The sequence below is a fragment of the Neoarius graeffei genome, chromosome 2, assembly GCF_027579695.1.
Source record: "Neoarius graeffei isolate fNeoGra1 chromosome 2, fNeoGra1.pri, whole genome shotgun sequence".
Classification (NCBI taxonomy): domain Eukaryota; kingdom Metazoa; phylum Chordata; class Actinopteri; order Siluriformes; family Ariidae; genus Neoarius; species Neoarius graeffei.
The window spans coordinates 126,216,365-126,230,617 of record NC_083570.1 but is presented as its reverse complement, the minus strand read 5'-3'; the positions used below and the strand labels follow the sequence as shown (position 1 = coordinate 126,230,617).

Sequence of the window (14,253 nt, the reverse complement as noted above, 5' to 3'; positions counted from 1 at the left end):
ATAGAGTTTTATCTGGCAACGGTGGATGGCACGGTGAATTGTGTTCACAGATAATGTTCTCTGGAAATATTCCTGAGCCCATTTTGTGATTTCCAATACAGAAGCATGCCTTTATGTGATGCAGTGCCGTCTAAAGGCCTCTGCATGCTCTTGTGACAAGGCTTTCGCAGATAGCTTTTCGCAGACAGTTGTAATTTATCGTTGAGCGGGGAGTAATAGGCGTGCGCGATGTTATTCACTGCCACAATGCAAGGGGGCGCGAAGTCGCGAAATCGCTAGGAGTAGTTGGTGGGTGTGGTTAGTGGAGTGTTTATCCTCCGGTTACTTATAATGACTAGAACTGGAGTCGTATAGATGTACGCATAGACATCCTATGTCTATGGATGTATGTACTTCCTCGATCAACCGCTCTTCGTGCTGCTCTATCTTCGCTCGTGTTTTTAAAAATGGCGGTCATGAAAACAAACCAAACCGGGAAAGTAGGGAAGCGGAAGTGTGTGTACAGCAGATGTAGAGTGGACCAATCCGAGCCCTCTTGTCTGCGACGCTGTCTGCAAGGCTTCTGCGGTGGTCACAATTTTTGGGAGGTGCGCGCAGAGCGTCTGCAAAGGTCGGGGGGCTACGCAGACGCTATCTGCGACGCCATCCGTGAGGACTGGGCTGTCAGCATAAATTGGCCTTCAGGGCCCGAAGATCACAGGCACCCAGTATGGTTTTCCGGCCTTGACCCTTACACACAGAGATTCTTCCAGATTCTCTGAATCTTTTGATGATATTATGCACTGTAGATGATGATATGTTCAAACTCTTTGCAATTTTACACTGTCGAACTCCTTTCTGATATTGCTCCACTATTTGTCGGCGCAAAATTAGGGGGATTGGTGATCCTCTTCCCATCTTTACTTCTGAGAGCCGCTGCCACTCCAAGATGCTCTTTTTATACCCAGTCATGTTAATGACCTATTGCCAATTGACCTAATGAGTTGCAATTTGGTCCTCCAGCTGTTCCTTTTTTGTACCTTTAACTTTTCCAGCCTCTTACGCTACATTCACACTGCAAGGCTTAATGCTCAATTCCGATTTTTTTGTGAAATCCGATTTTTTTGTGAGGTCGTTCACATTAACAAATATATGCGACTTGTATGTGATCCTCAGTATGAACGAAAAGCGACCTAAAAGTGTTCCGCATGCGCATTGCAGGATACGACGACGTCACACACAGTGAGCATGGCCAGTGTTTACGGAAGTAAAACCGCCCGGTTGCGGTATGACCCATCCAACCTAGCTTGAATAGCTGCATCCCCCCAAAAGGAAATCAGCTCCCTAACCTCTGCGTCCTTCCATTGAGAAGATTCAGAACCTTCACAGCCCGAAGCGTCCCTCGCATTGATGTCATGCGCAGGGGCGCAGATACGTTTTTTGAACTGGGGGGGACAAAAAACTGGGGGGGACAAAGCTGCCAGCAAACCAACCCCAACCCCGATATGCCTGTCAAACTTGTTGTTAGTAACCATAGCAACCAAGCTCGAGCTCGCAACCTGTGCAGTCTGCGCAGCTCAACCAACCGAATATCAGTCTTTGTTTTGTTTTATGTGAATTGTTGCAGCTATGTATACACTGCTGTGCACCTCAATAAACCGAATGGTAATGAGTCTTTTGATTTTTCCGTGAGGTTTGCCTTATGTAAAGAAAGACAGCATAGACGTTTTTTCCTCCCTATAAGTGGGGGGGACCGAACGAGGTGAATTTAAATCTGGGTGGGACGAGTCCCACCCTCTATCTGCGCCCGTGATTATGCGCCATGTTGTTGTAACTTTTTTTGAGAGACCCGCCGCCTACTTCAGCGCAGAATAGTGACGTTTGTGGCTTGTTGATGACGTGTAAGTCGGATGAATGCGACCTGGCGGTTCAGACTGAAGTCGCATATGAAAAGAGCGGATAGGAATCGGAATTAGGACCACATATCCAAACGGCCTGGGTCGGATTTGAAAAAATCGGATCTGTGTCGTTCATATTGTCAATAAAAGATCGGATACAGGTCACATATGGGCGAAAAGATCGGATTTGAGTCACTTCAGCCTGCAGTGTGAACGTAGCCTTATTGCCCCTGTCCCAACTTTTTTGAGATGTGTTGCTGTCATGAAATTTCAAAATGTATCACTTTCGACATTTGATATGTTGTCTATGTTCTATTGTGAATACAACATCAGTTTTTGAGATCTGTAAATTATTGCATTCCGTTTTTATTTACAATTTGTACTTTGTCCCAACTTTTTTGGAATTGGGGTTGTAATACCTTTGCCCGCTTTGATGTCTTTTGTAGATCATCCTCCACAATCTGAAAAACAAGTATGAGTGGAAGGGTGTAAAAGGTCAGAATTTATGGAGGGTTGCTGCACACTTTTTGAAATCAAAATGCTTTTAAAGTTTAAAAAAAAATCTAAATAAGTGTTAAATAGCTCTACATTGTTACAGCCATCACTGGCTTCGAGTGTTTTGTCAGAAGCATGGATCCTCCACTCTGCCGTAAACAGAAAAAACATTTTCTGGTATCCCATTCCCTCTTGATCAGCCAATCAGGAGAGAGAACCTCACAAATTTCTTTTCTGTTTACTGCAGAGCAGAAGGACCGGGAGACAACAACATACAATTGTACATTAAGCACTGTAGTGCTACAGTGATGCCCAGTCTACACATCATATTCTCTCGGTGCTAGGGAACAGGTTTGCATATTACAAAATAGAGGAAAATCACATCATTTTAATTTCATGCATTTTCAATGACAATTAAGTTTAACAATACCTGATCTAACTCATATTGCAATATCTGTCATTATATGTAGATTAAACAGACCTATCAGATTTGACTATTTTCAGGGCCATATGTCTCAATAATAGTGAAACAACATACCTTTGGCTTTGACATTTTGTGTCTCTCCAGCCATTGTCTCTCCTCTCTCTTTATTTCCCCAAGGCTCTCTATTTTAAAATCTCATCTATTATCTCTAGCCGCTTTATCCTTCTACAGGGTCGCAGGCAAGCTGGAGCCTATCCCAGCTGACTATGGGCGAAAGGCGGGGTACACCCTGGACAAGTCGCCAGGTCATCACAGGGCTGACACATTGACACAGACAACCATTCACACTCACATGCACACCTACGGTCAATTTAGAGTCACCAGTTAACCTAACCTGCATGTCTTTGGGCTGTGGGGGAAACCGGAGCACCCGGAGGAAACCCACGCGGACACGGGGAGAACATGCAAACTCCACACAGAAAGGCCCTCGCCGGCCCCGGGGCTCAAACCCAGGACCTTCTTGCTGTGAGGCGACAGTGCTAACCACTACACCACCGTGCCGCCCTATTTTAAAATAATAAAGCAAAAGAACAGTATTTTTTAGCAGGGATTGACCACCTAAGCTATGGACCAATTTACAGTCTACGTCATCAAGAAGCTGCGTGCGCAGCCGTCTTTGTTTACAAACAGTAAATGGGTCTATACATAGACATATAAACATAGACGCCGCATTGAGCCTAGTGGCCCGTTGCTGGAATACGTCAGAGTGTCTGCCATATTTGATGTGGCAAATCTTCCCCGTAAACCAATGCAAGTAAATGGACTGAACTTCATAAAGCCCTTTTCTACAACAATATTTAACTCGATGCCTTTTATTCACCCATTAAGACACACACGTATATATTTGGGAAACAAACAGGCATCAAAACAACATATATAACTTTTAATGTGATGGTTATAAATAGTGTGCGAAATCCCCTGTACACTGCAAACTAGTGACAGATACGTGATAGATAGCTCAGGTAAGCTAATCAGTCAGCATACCGTAGCAAGCTACCAAAACCTGAGGCCACAATAACCAACCTACAAGACTGAATATGATAAATGATGGAAATAGTGGAAAAACTGGAAATAGTGAATGAAAATAAAAATGTACTGTTTTATTTATTGAGTCACCACACAGACCTACTCTCGTTGAATAAAGTGAGCTGAATGAGCGCCAAACTGAGTTCGGCCAGGTTCTAACGTCATACCAAATCAAAATACATCACTGATTCCTTCACATTCAGAAAGGTTAAAAACATTCATCATACGTTCAAAAACGTTCATCATAGTGTGGCAATGTATTATCTAATTCTCCAATCCATCAACATAAGTAAAATAACAAATAACAGTATGTCTTTAATAATGCTAAAACAAGGAATGTTATAAGAAAAGAAACATAAAAAATAAGAACAACTTAAACAATGAGAATATGTCTGAAAGAGAGAGAACAATTAAACAACTAACAGGATTAAACTCATAACTAAATTAGGTTAATGCTCTTAAACTTAAAATCCTTAGAATCATAAGATCTTAATTATAATTATAATGTCATTATGAAACTAATCTAGAACTATAAAACTAACATTAATCATGGAATGCATTCATTAATTACGGGATCTATAAAACTAACATTAATCACTACCATAGTATATTTCAATATATTTCAGTATATTTCATAGCTTTTTATGAAGCTATAACCTAAGGTTCAACTGAATGAATTAACATGATCATGAACTTTAATTCTACCATTTCAAAGTGTGTATGGGTCGATCTGACACTAAAACAGACCTTCAGACACTTCTCTGTTCAAAATACACATTCATAAACAAAATGTTCCCAAACAATGTCCAGCCGGACTAAGGTCGTTTCAACAAAATAAGCCAAGAATTACTATTTCACTATTTCACTAAACTTACATTTACTAAACTTACATATATCCTGATTTAACCTACTGATTCTGATTCATATTCTGATCATAATCTACGTATAATAAATTTGACCCAACACTACCACAAAAATAAATTAAATCTTTACAAAAATAACAGTCAAAGGAACACAAATACATTTATATTCTTATTTTCTACCCGGAAGTGAGTAATCTTAGAGTAGCCAAAATAGTAACGTTACTCAAGTAAGAGTATTGTTACTTTAGAATAATATTACTCAAGTAAAAGTAAAATGTATTTTGCAACAAAGCAACTCTTAAGAGTACAATTTATCCAAAAAGTTACTCAAGTAAATGTAACGGAGTAAATGTAACTAGTTACTACCGCCTCTAAGTTAGCTAGCTAGCTTAACTCACTAAACTGACATCTATTTGCCATCTTTTAGCTCAACATTATCTCCATTCAACAGCATTACTCAACTTGCACGGTTTGTTTGGAAAAAACTGTGTAAAGTCTTTAGGCCCTTGGCTGGTTTGCTGAACATACAGAAGCGCTGCCCAGATCTGAATCACACCAAAGATGCTCCTACAATATTTTCTAAAGCGTCTCTGATCACCACAGTGGGGTTTGTTTGCCGCTGAGCTCCGCCTGCTCATGATGCATTTAGAGGCGGCTCGGAAAAACGCGTTTCCACATGTTAAACATGAACTGAGTGGCTGTAATGGCTGTAAAAAGTGCGGGGGACAGAGGGCACAAATACGGGAAGTGCAGGGGACATGTCCCCCGCGTCCGCTCCGCCCAGGCCCTACTCACCCCCTCTCCATGCAGCCGCCGCGGGCAACATGTGACTTTAACTCCATTCATTGGCCACGCCCCCCGTGACATGCGTGACCGGCGTCAAACTAACAGCTGATGCTGACACAAACATAAACATCAACATACCAGCATATGGCACCTACAGTCGGTGTCAGTATGTTTAATCTATTATTTTTATTGATTGAATAAGGGCTATTAGGATGCTCTGTGCCACTTTCTTATAAGTCTGGATGGAGCGATCCACATCATATTTAGTATTAAATTCATTTAATTCAAGTATATTGCCATTTTCATCCATATCTGTTTTTCCATCCAGTCTTCCATAAATATAGATTTCCTCCTACTTAATATAGCTCTATTATTCCACAATGGCACTGTGGCAGCGGGGGCGTGGTCTAGCATCGGTCTGTGACAGGAGGGCGGAGTCGGGGAAGTTAAGTGGCAGAATCATTACACCTGTTGTTAATTGATGTGTTTGTGTGTCTTCCCAGTGACCGCGCCCTTCTGTCACAGACCGATGCTAGACCACGCCCCCGCTGCCACACCGTATCATAAAGTAGAATAAACAGTTGTTGTGAATTTCAGAATGTTCAGCGGAATCCTCCAGATCCAAGTTGCGTGCTTTTGGCGAATTTGGTTTCTCGCCAGAGACTAATAAATGCACTGGTAAAGCCACGCTATGTAGAGGCATTGTGTGCCTGTCGTTTGGGTAAGACTGTGGAATAATGCTTCGCGTCGGAGTAGGCTACACTCCAATCTGTCGGGATGTACTGCGCTATAAAACGTCAGCTGAGCTTACATTTTACATAGCCCAAATGGCTCATTATTCACATTGCCTACATGACACCAGAGAGAGGAAGAGAAATAAATTGAATGTCTCTGATGACACGTAATCCCAGCACTAATAACACACATCGCACAGCGTCCACGACTTGGTGCAGTACGTAGCAAACAGTTAAACGCCTGGTTTAACTTGCATTGCTAGTCATCTCGTCTCAGTGGTTTAAATGCCTTTCATGACAAGCACTGACTTTCCCATTGCAAAGAGCGAACTTCTGTTTTACATACTTAGTTTGCAGCCTGGGTAACTGTTTATTTGATTCACGTTTTATCCTTTGCTGTCCGGTTCTTATCATAAGTCTGTGTCGTTCTGACCAGAGCCTTTATAACAATCTTGTAAACGTTCTCTGCTCTGACCAAATCACCACCTTCTGGCTATGCCTTCCCAATGGGTGTTAACTGGTAGCCTAGCCCACATAATCTAACACTAGACTGAACACAAAAGCAATCCAATAAAAAAATCTACTTCACTATTTTACATTCAGCAAAGCAAAACAAATCCTTGACAGCGTTAATATATTAACACATTCCACTTCTAGCCACCAACTAGCCTGTACAGATTCTTGCTAGCTGTAGCCTAGCTTTGTTACTTACTTGTCCTTATGCAGCCTCAGGTGACGAGCGAAGTTTGACGTGGTTGACTGGCTGTCCGAAATTGTGGCTCCACATGTTCTGCACGTAGCAATGCGTTTGCCATCTGTATTGGAGTATTCTTTAAATCCAAAGGAAATTACGCGGGGAATCATGTTTTTATCCGTCCGTTCATCATTCAGCGTCCTCGTTGCCCATCACCGTTTGGGTTTTCATTTGAACCAGTTGAAGTGCTTGAGTGACACCTAGTGCTAGTGGATTGAGCTGCCGTAGCCTAGGACAAGGAGCTACACCACATTCAAATAATAACGAGTGTACTTGGATTCAAAATCGAGGGGGGGGGGGGAATATTTATACCTGATACGCCAAGTCACTGCAAGCTAAAACTGTCAAGTCCAAGTCAAGTCTCGAGTCAACAGCGTGCAAGTCCGAGTCGAGTTGCAAGTCATTCCTCATCTAGGGATTTCAAGTCATCAAAATGGTGACTCGAGTCTGACTCGAGTCCAAGTCACATGACTCGAGTCCACATGTCTGGTTATAGTTACTTTTCCCAAAAAGTAACCGAGTCAGTAACGGAGTTACTTTGTCATAAAAGTAACTAATTACCAGGGAAAGTAATTATTCCGTTACATTTTGTGTTCCCCCCCCAAAAAAATCAAATTCAATTAGTGTAATCATAATAAAAGTGAATGTTAAATGTGTTTAATGACTGAAATGGACACTTAACAGAACCAATTAGTAACGTTATCTACACTATATTAATGTTTTTGTGGGACAATGTGAGATAAGACATCTATCAAATTTAATATATTTTTGTAGTTATTAAAATTATGTTACTAATTACTGGCCACTGACAAAGACAAACGCTTTGTTCCTCGACATAATGTGCATTGCACGTAGACATTTTTGCCTTTTATTTCAGGTAATGAAAAGTCCTGGCTGTATTTCCAATGTGAAAGCGCAGTGTTGGGCTGACCGCTCGCCATCGCTGTCTCTTCTCATTGAAAGTGTGCGCAGTAGTGCAGTAGGCGTGGCCTACCTACGCATGTTGTCCAAATCTACTCTGATTGGCTGACTGTGCCGTTGTCTCGTGTCTCCCCGCCCCACACTAAAGCAGAGGAAAGAAAGGCTGAACGAGCAGTGTGCCAGATGAAAACAGCTTTAATAAAGTAACGCAGAGCATTTTATTGTAAGTAACGGGAATGGCGTTATAACGATGTGAAAAGTAATTAGTTAGATTACTCGTTACTAAAAAAAGTAACGCCGTTTATTTCTAACGCTGTTATTCCCATCACTGGCTATCTGTCACATCTAGCTGTGCCCCACTGACAAGGTACTTTTGCCAGTACTTTTGACCGGAATAGGCAGCTATGATCAAAGTTTTTTTTCTGGAATAAACATATATTAAATATTTTGGTTTGTACTGCATGTTACATCTGTGAATGGAAAGGTTGCTGAAATTACGCTAGTGTAAGCCAACGTTTAGAATTGGTTAGTATAATAGACTGTTTGAGCTACTGCAACATATCAGTGAGGGGGCGCAAACATCTCCCCCCCGACACAATACCCGAGCTCCGCCCCAGCTACATAGCTTTACGTCACCTGTCTCATCATTTTTATCACATGAAAAAACGTAACGTAGGAATAAGACACATGTCCTGATCCCTCACTCTCACACAAAGTTAACACTACATTAGCTAACTGCATGTGACATCCATTGTAATATTAAGTTATCTGATGCAGTGAGGTCATGTGCTAACATGCAGTGAGGTCATGTGCTAACATGCAGTGAGGTCATGTGCTAACATGCAGTAAGGTAATGTGCTAACATGCAGTGAGGTCATGTGCTAACATGCAGTGAGGTCATGTGCCAATATGCAGTGAGGTAATGTGCTAACATGCAGTGAGTTAATGTGCTAATATGCTTGCGCGCCGAGCGAGGGGGTAAATAACCAGCAAGCCCATGAAACCGGAGTCCTGAAACATACTGTATACACATGGTTAGCAAACGTGTTTAGCTAGTATTCACTAAATCTCACTTACACTTAGCTTACCTTTCTTTATGCTTCCTCTCCAAGTGCCGGTAAAAGTTGGCCGTGGTCCCAGCCATCTCCGTTAGCGGTGCTTTACAAAATTTACATGTGGCACTGTTTTCTTTTGGTTGTAGTTGTGCACAAAAACCCTTTGTGGTTCAGGTAACCAAGTTTTATTACAGACGAGTTGGCTGATCTCTTCACATGGCCTCTTCTCCTGTCACTCACACGCACGTTTGTGGGGGGCGGTGGGAGGGGGCGGGAGGGGTGACAGCCGTTAATGGTGACAATTTCAAATGATAAATGAGTGAAGTTATTGGTTGCACTCGAAGTAATACGATTTACGCAAAACCACAGCAATGATATGAACAAGTAAATCCAAAAATGCACAGGCAATTTATTGATATCCCCACAGTAGTGTGCTTGAAATAAAATCCTGAGTCCGCTTTGTCCGAGAAAAAAAAATGCATTCGATTCCGAGACCTTCAAAAAGTGGTCATTGAGATCATTAGTGCCGGAAAGGCTTGCCAGCCACCTTTAGGACGGTTTACACCAAGCGCCCCGTGCTCCATCAGTCCGACTCGCTTTGGGTCGGTTAACATTTTCTTATCTTTGACAGAGTTATCCAACCCGACACTTATTTTATTTCCGTTAAGCCGCTTCATCAGCGCGCGCATCTGTTTGTCCAGGAGCGTCTGACTGCTTTCTCTTCCGGTCTCTCTGTTTCGGCGCCAAGCAGTTGGTGCGCGAGATGAATCTGATTGGATATCTGATTGGCCCTGATTGGCTGGCTTCTGACTTTTGGTTGCTGAGGCATCGAACTCCCCCAGCAGCAACGCTCCCAGAAAATCCTTTTCGAGTCTGAATGCAGGAAGTGGAGCAGAGGAGCGAGTGTGAGCGGAGAGGTGGTGGTCGTTTCCCGGCAACGGAGGCTGCGCAGAGAAGGGGGGAAAATCAGGAGCAGATTTGGCGCGGAAACACTGAACGCAGAACCTGGTGTTAGATTTTGAAGTGGGAATGAGTAAGTCAGAGAAAGAACCACCGGACTCGGTGGATTCGAACTTTGTTAGAGGAGGACTGGGGTGTGACACCGGACAAGATGTTGATAATGTCTTAGCCAGCATTGAGTTTGAGGAAGATGAAATGAGTACGATCAGTGAGGGTGACCAGCAAGACGACTTTCAACTAGTGCAGTCGAGAAACCAAAGGAAAAAACATAAGACAAGAGATACACCTGATGGTCCTAGAATTAAGCAGAAGAGGAGAGACATTAAGGTGGTTATGAAATTTCAAAAACCCGGTTTACTGAACCCCTTGAAAGTGAGTGCAGAGATACACAAACTGGTTGGTGATGTGTTTGATGTTAAACCTCTAAGAGACGGGAGTCTGCTAATTGTTTGTCGGGATAGGGACCAGCGTATGGGACTGATGCAGTGTAGGAACCTATTAGGAATTAACGTTAAAGTTCAGGACTGGGTAGAAAGGGGGAATGCACTGGTTGTGATAACAGGTGTGCCGACTGAACTGTCGGAAGAAGAAATTAAGCAGAACATTAGAGGTACTAGAGTGATCAGAGTTAAACGATTGCTGGTTACCAGGGCGGGGATAAAAACGCCAAGTCTGTCTGTTCTACTAACATTGCAGGAACCCAAGCAACCTGAAAGAATTATGATCGGATACGTTAGTTATCAGACGAGACCATATGTTCCACCGCCAACAAGGTGTTTTAAGTGCCAAAGATACGGCCACATTGCGTTAGTGTGTAAAGCCAAGTGTAGGTGTGCTAGGTGTGGGGGGGAGCACGAATATGGTAAATGTGAAGAAGGCACTAAAATTAAATGCTGCAATTGTGGTGGAGAACATAGTGCGGCATACAAAGGCTGTGAGATGCATAAGAAAGCCGTTCAGGTGCAAAATGTTAAAGTTAAAGAGCAGATCTCATATGCGGAGGCCATCAAACGGGTTAACAAAGAAAACAAAGCGAGAACTGCTGTTAATGTTGGTTTGCATGCTGCCCCTATGCCTGCTGGAGTCCAAATGCCCCAAAAGTGTTGCAAACTCACTGACGATACACTTATAGTGAATAAGAAGAATTTTGTTGCTTTCATAGCGGAGGTTATTAACCGATCAGCACTGATTGAGAGTCGGACAGACAAAATTAAAATGATAAAAAAGGCAGCTGAGAAGCATCTAGACATTCGAGGATTGACAGTACTCGACATACATAATATGCTTTCAGAGCCATTGGACCCCGACTTTCGTCTATCCACCCCCAAGTGTTCATAATGTGTTTGCGTGTTTTACAATGGAATGCCAGGAGTCTACTGGCCAATGGCCAGGAGTTTAAACAGTTTATTGAAGAGCAAGACGTCAAACCCAACATCATTTGCGTACAAGAAACATGGTTGAAGCCCTCTTTAGATTTTGTTTTATATGGTTATGTGGCAGTAAGGAAGGATAGGGATATGGTGGGGGGGGGGGGGGGGGGGTAGCGATGTTTGTGCAGCAGGGGATCAATTACAGGATTTTAGAAATGAATGAAGATGTTGAAGTGGTGTTAGTTGACATATGGATTGACAAAACTAGACTGAGAATTATTAATTTCTATAACCCATGCAAGGTTATAGTGAGAAAGGCACTGGAGAGCTTGTGTGAAGTGGGACATGGGAATATATTGTTTTGTGGTGATTTTAATGCACACAATACCTTGTGGGGGGGCACAAAAACTGATGTAAATGGGATCACTGTTGAGGAAGTCATGGATGATTTTAACCTCAGTTGTTTGAATGATGGTCGTAGTACAAGGTATGATGCTGCGCATGGAACTGAATCAGCAATAGATCTCACATTTACTTCTGGGCCAATAGCTGGCGTAAGCAGATGGGAAGTTTCTGACCATTCTCTTGGCAGTGATCACTATGTCATAACTACAACGATTAGAGATCAAAATATCTGTTTGGAGGGGAACTGGTTTCTGCGATGGAAGTTGAAGCAGGCAGATTGGGGATTGTATAGGGTTACTGTAAGTGCTAAGCTTATGCAGCTCCCTCCTGTACTCACTGACGACGTGGACGAGCTAAATTCTATAATAACATGAATACTGTGTGATTCAGCTGAAGAGGTAATTGGTAGGTCCTCTGGAAGGCAGGGAAGGAAGATGGTACCTTGGTGGTCTGATGAGTGTACAAATGCTATTAGGATCAGGAATAAGGTTTTAAAGGCAAGTCATACTTATCACAACCTATTGGAATATAAAAGGGCTCAGGCCAGAGTTAAAAGAATTATTAAAGACACAAAAAGGAGTTATTGGAGAGCTTTCTGCAGCCAAATAGGGGCAGATATTAAGGTCAGTGATGTGTGGGGCATGATTAGGAAGATGGGGGGCATTAGGAGGGATCACTCCTTACCGGTGATCAAAGATAATGGAAGTGAAGCAGTAACAAACTTGGAAAAGGCGGAAATGTTGGCGAGAGCCTTTGTTAGAATACATAGCTCAGGAAACTTGTCAGGTGAAGAACTATCTCGGAGGGGAAAGATTATACAAGACAACAAGGAGATCCTGGAGAGGGAACATGTTGGTGATGGTGTGGTGGATAGGGAATTTACAATGAGTGAGTGCATAAGAGCCTTGGCTGGAGTTAGGAATACCTCACCAGGGAAGGATGGTGTGTGCTATAAAATGATTAAGGAATTAGATGTTATGGCTAAGTTTGTGATTTTGAAATTGTATAACGAGGTCTGGAAACAAGGAAAGTTACCAGTGAGTTGGAAACACTCAGTTGTGGTTCCCATTGGAAAGCCAGGTAAGGATAAGTCTAATGTGAAAAGTTATAGACCAATCGCTCTGACGTCTAATTTATGCAAGCTCATGGAGAGAATGGTGACTAAGAGGTTGACCTATGAAGTTGAAAAAAGAGGCCTTTTTTCATGTTATCAAAGTGGATTCCGTAGTGGGCGCACTACCATGGATTCTGTCCTGTGCCTGGAGAATGAAGTGAGAAAGGCACAGGTTAACAAGGAGTCTGTGCTGGCTATCTTTTTCGATATAGAGAAAGCATACGATATGTTGTGGAAAGAAGGGCTGTTGTTGAAATTGCATAGGATGGGCATTAAGGGTAAAATGTTTAACTGGGTACGTGACTTTCTTAGAAATAGGACCATTGAAGTGAGAGTGGGGACAAGTCTGTCCAGGAGATATCAAATAGAGAATGGAACGCCGCAGGGGAGTGTGTGTAGCCCTGTATTATTTAATATAATGATTTAATGATATATTTTGTGGTATTGAGGATGCTGCTGTTCATAGAGCGTTGTATGCAGACGATGGGGCTTTGTGGATGAGGGGCCGCAATGTAGACCATGTGAAAAAGAAGATGCAGGGGGCTATTAATATAGTGGAAAGGTGGGCTGGAGAGTGGGGATTCAGGCTGTCGGTGGAAAAGACACAAGTTATTTGTTTTTCAAAGAAGAGAGTGAATCCTACAGTAGACCTTCGATTGTACGGTCAGACTCTTTTTCAAACATGCACTATTAGGTATCTGGGTATATGGTTCGATGTCAAGCTAACATTTAGGGAACATATACAGAAAGTCATGGAGAAATGTAAAAAGGCTGTGAATGTTCTCAAATGTGTATCAGGGTTTGACTGGGGAGCGACAGGGTTTGCGTTGAGAAGAATTTATATTGCCTCGGTTAGGTCGGTGCTAGACTATGGCTGTGTAGCTTTCATGGGGGCTTCTAAGACCTTGCTCAGCGGCCTAGATAAAGTTCATTCTACAAGCTTGAGAATTTGTAGTGGTGCATTTCGAACATCCTCTATACCAGCATTGCAAATTGAAACAGGGGAAATGCCCCTACACCTTAGGCGACTTAAGCTCAGTATGGCGTACTGGACAACTTTACGGGGGCATGAAGAGTCACACCCTACAAAACAGGTGCTACTGGATTGTTGGGAATATGGTAAATCGCAGAACAACAGTTTTGGTTGGGGAGGGAACAAGTGGGCGAATGAGTTGGAAATTGGTGCCGTTTCTTGCTGTGACACAGTTCCTTTAAGCAGAACCCCTCCATGGCTATTTGGTATACCCTCTGTAATATTTGAAGCAAAAAATAAAATTGCAAATAATGGAATATATTGGGATGTTGACCAATATCTGCAGCATGCGTTCTATGGCCATACAATCATTTATACAGATGCATCCAAAGATCTTGATGGCAGAACGGGGGCAGCAGTGCACATACCAGACCTT

At 42.6% G+C, this 14,253-nt stretch overlaps 1 protein-coding gene across 1 annotated transcript in view; it reads right to left on the bottom strand.

Moving 5' to 3' along the window:
• LOC132882266 (uncharacterized) overlaps positions 1 to 14,253 on the bottom strand; it is a 247,947-nt gene that overhangs the window by 62,522 nt on the left and 171,172 nt on the right. The window lies entirely within an intron of this gene.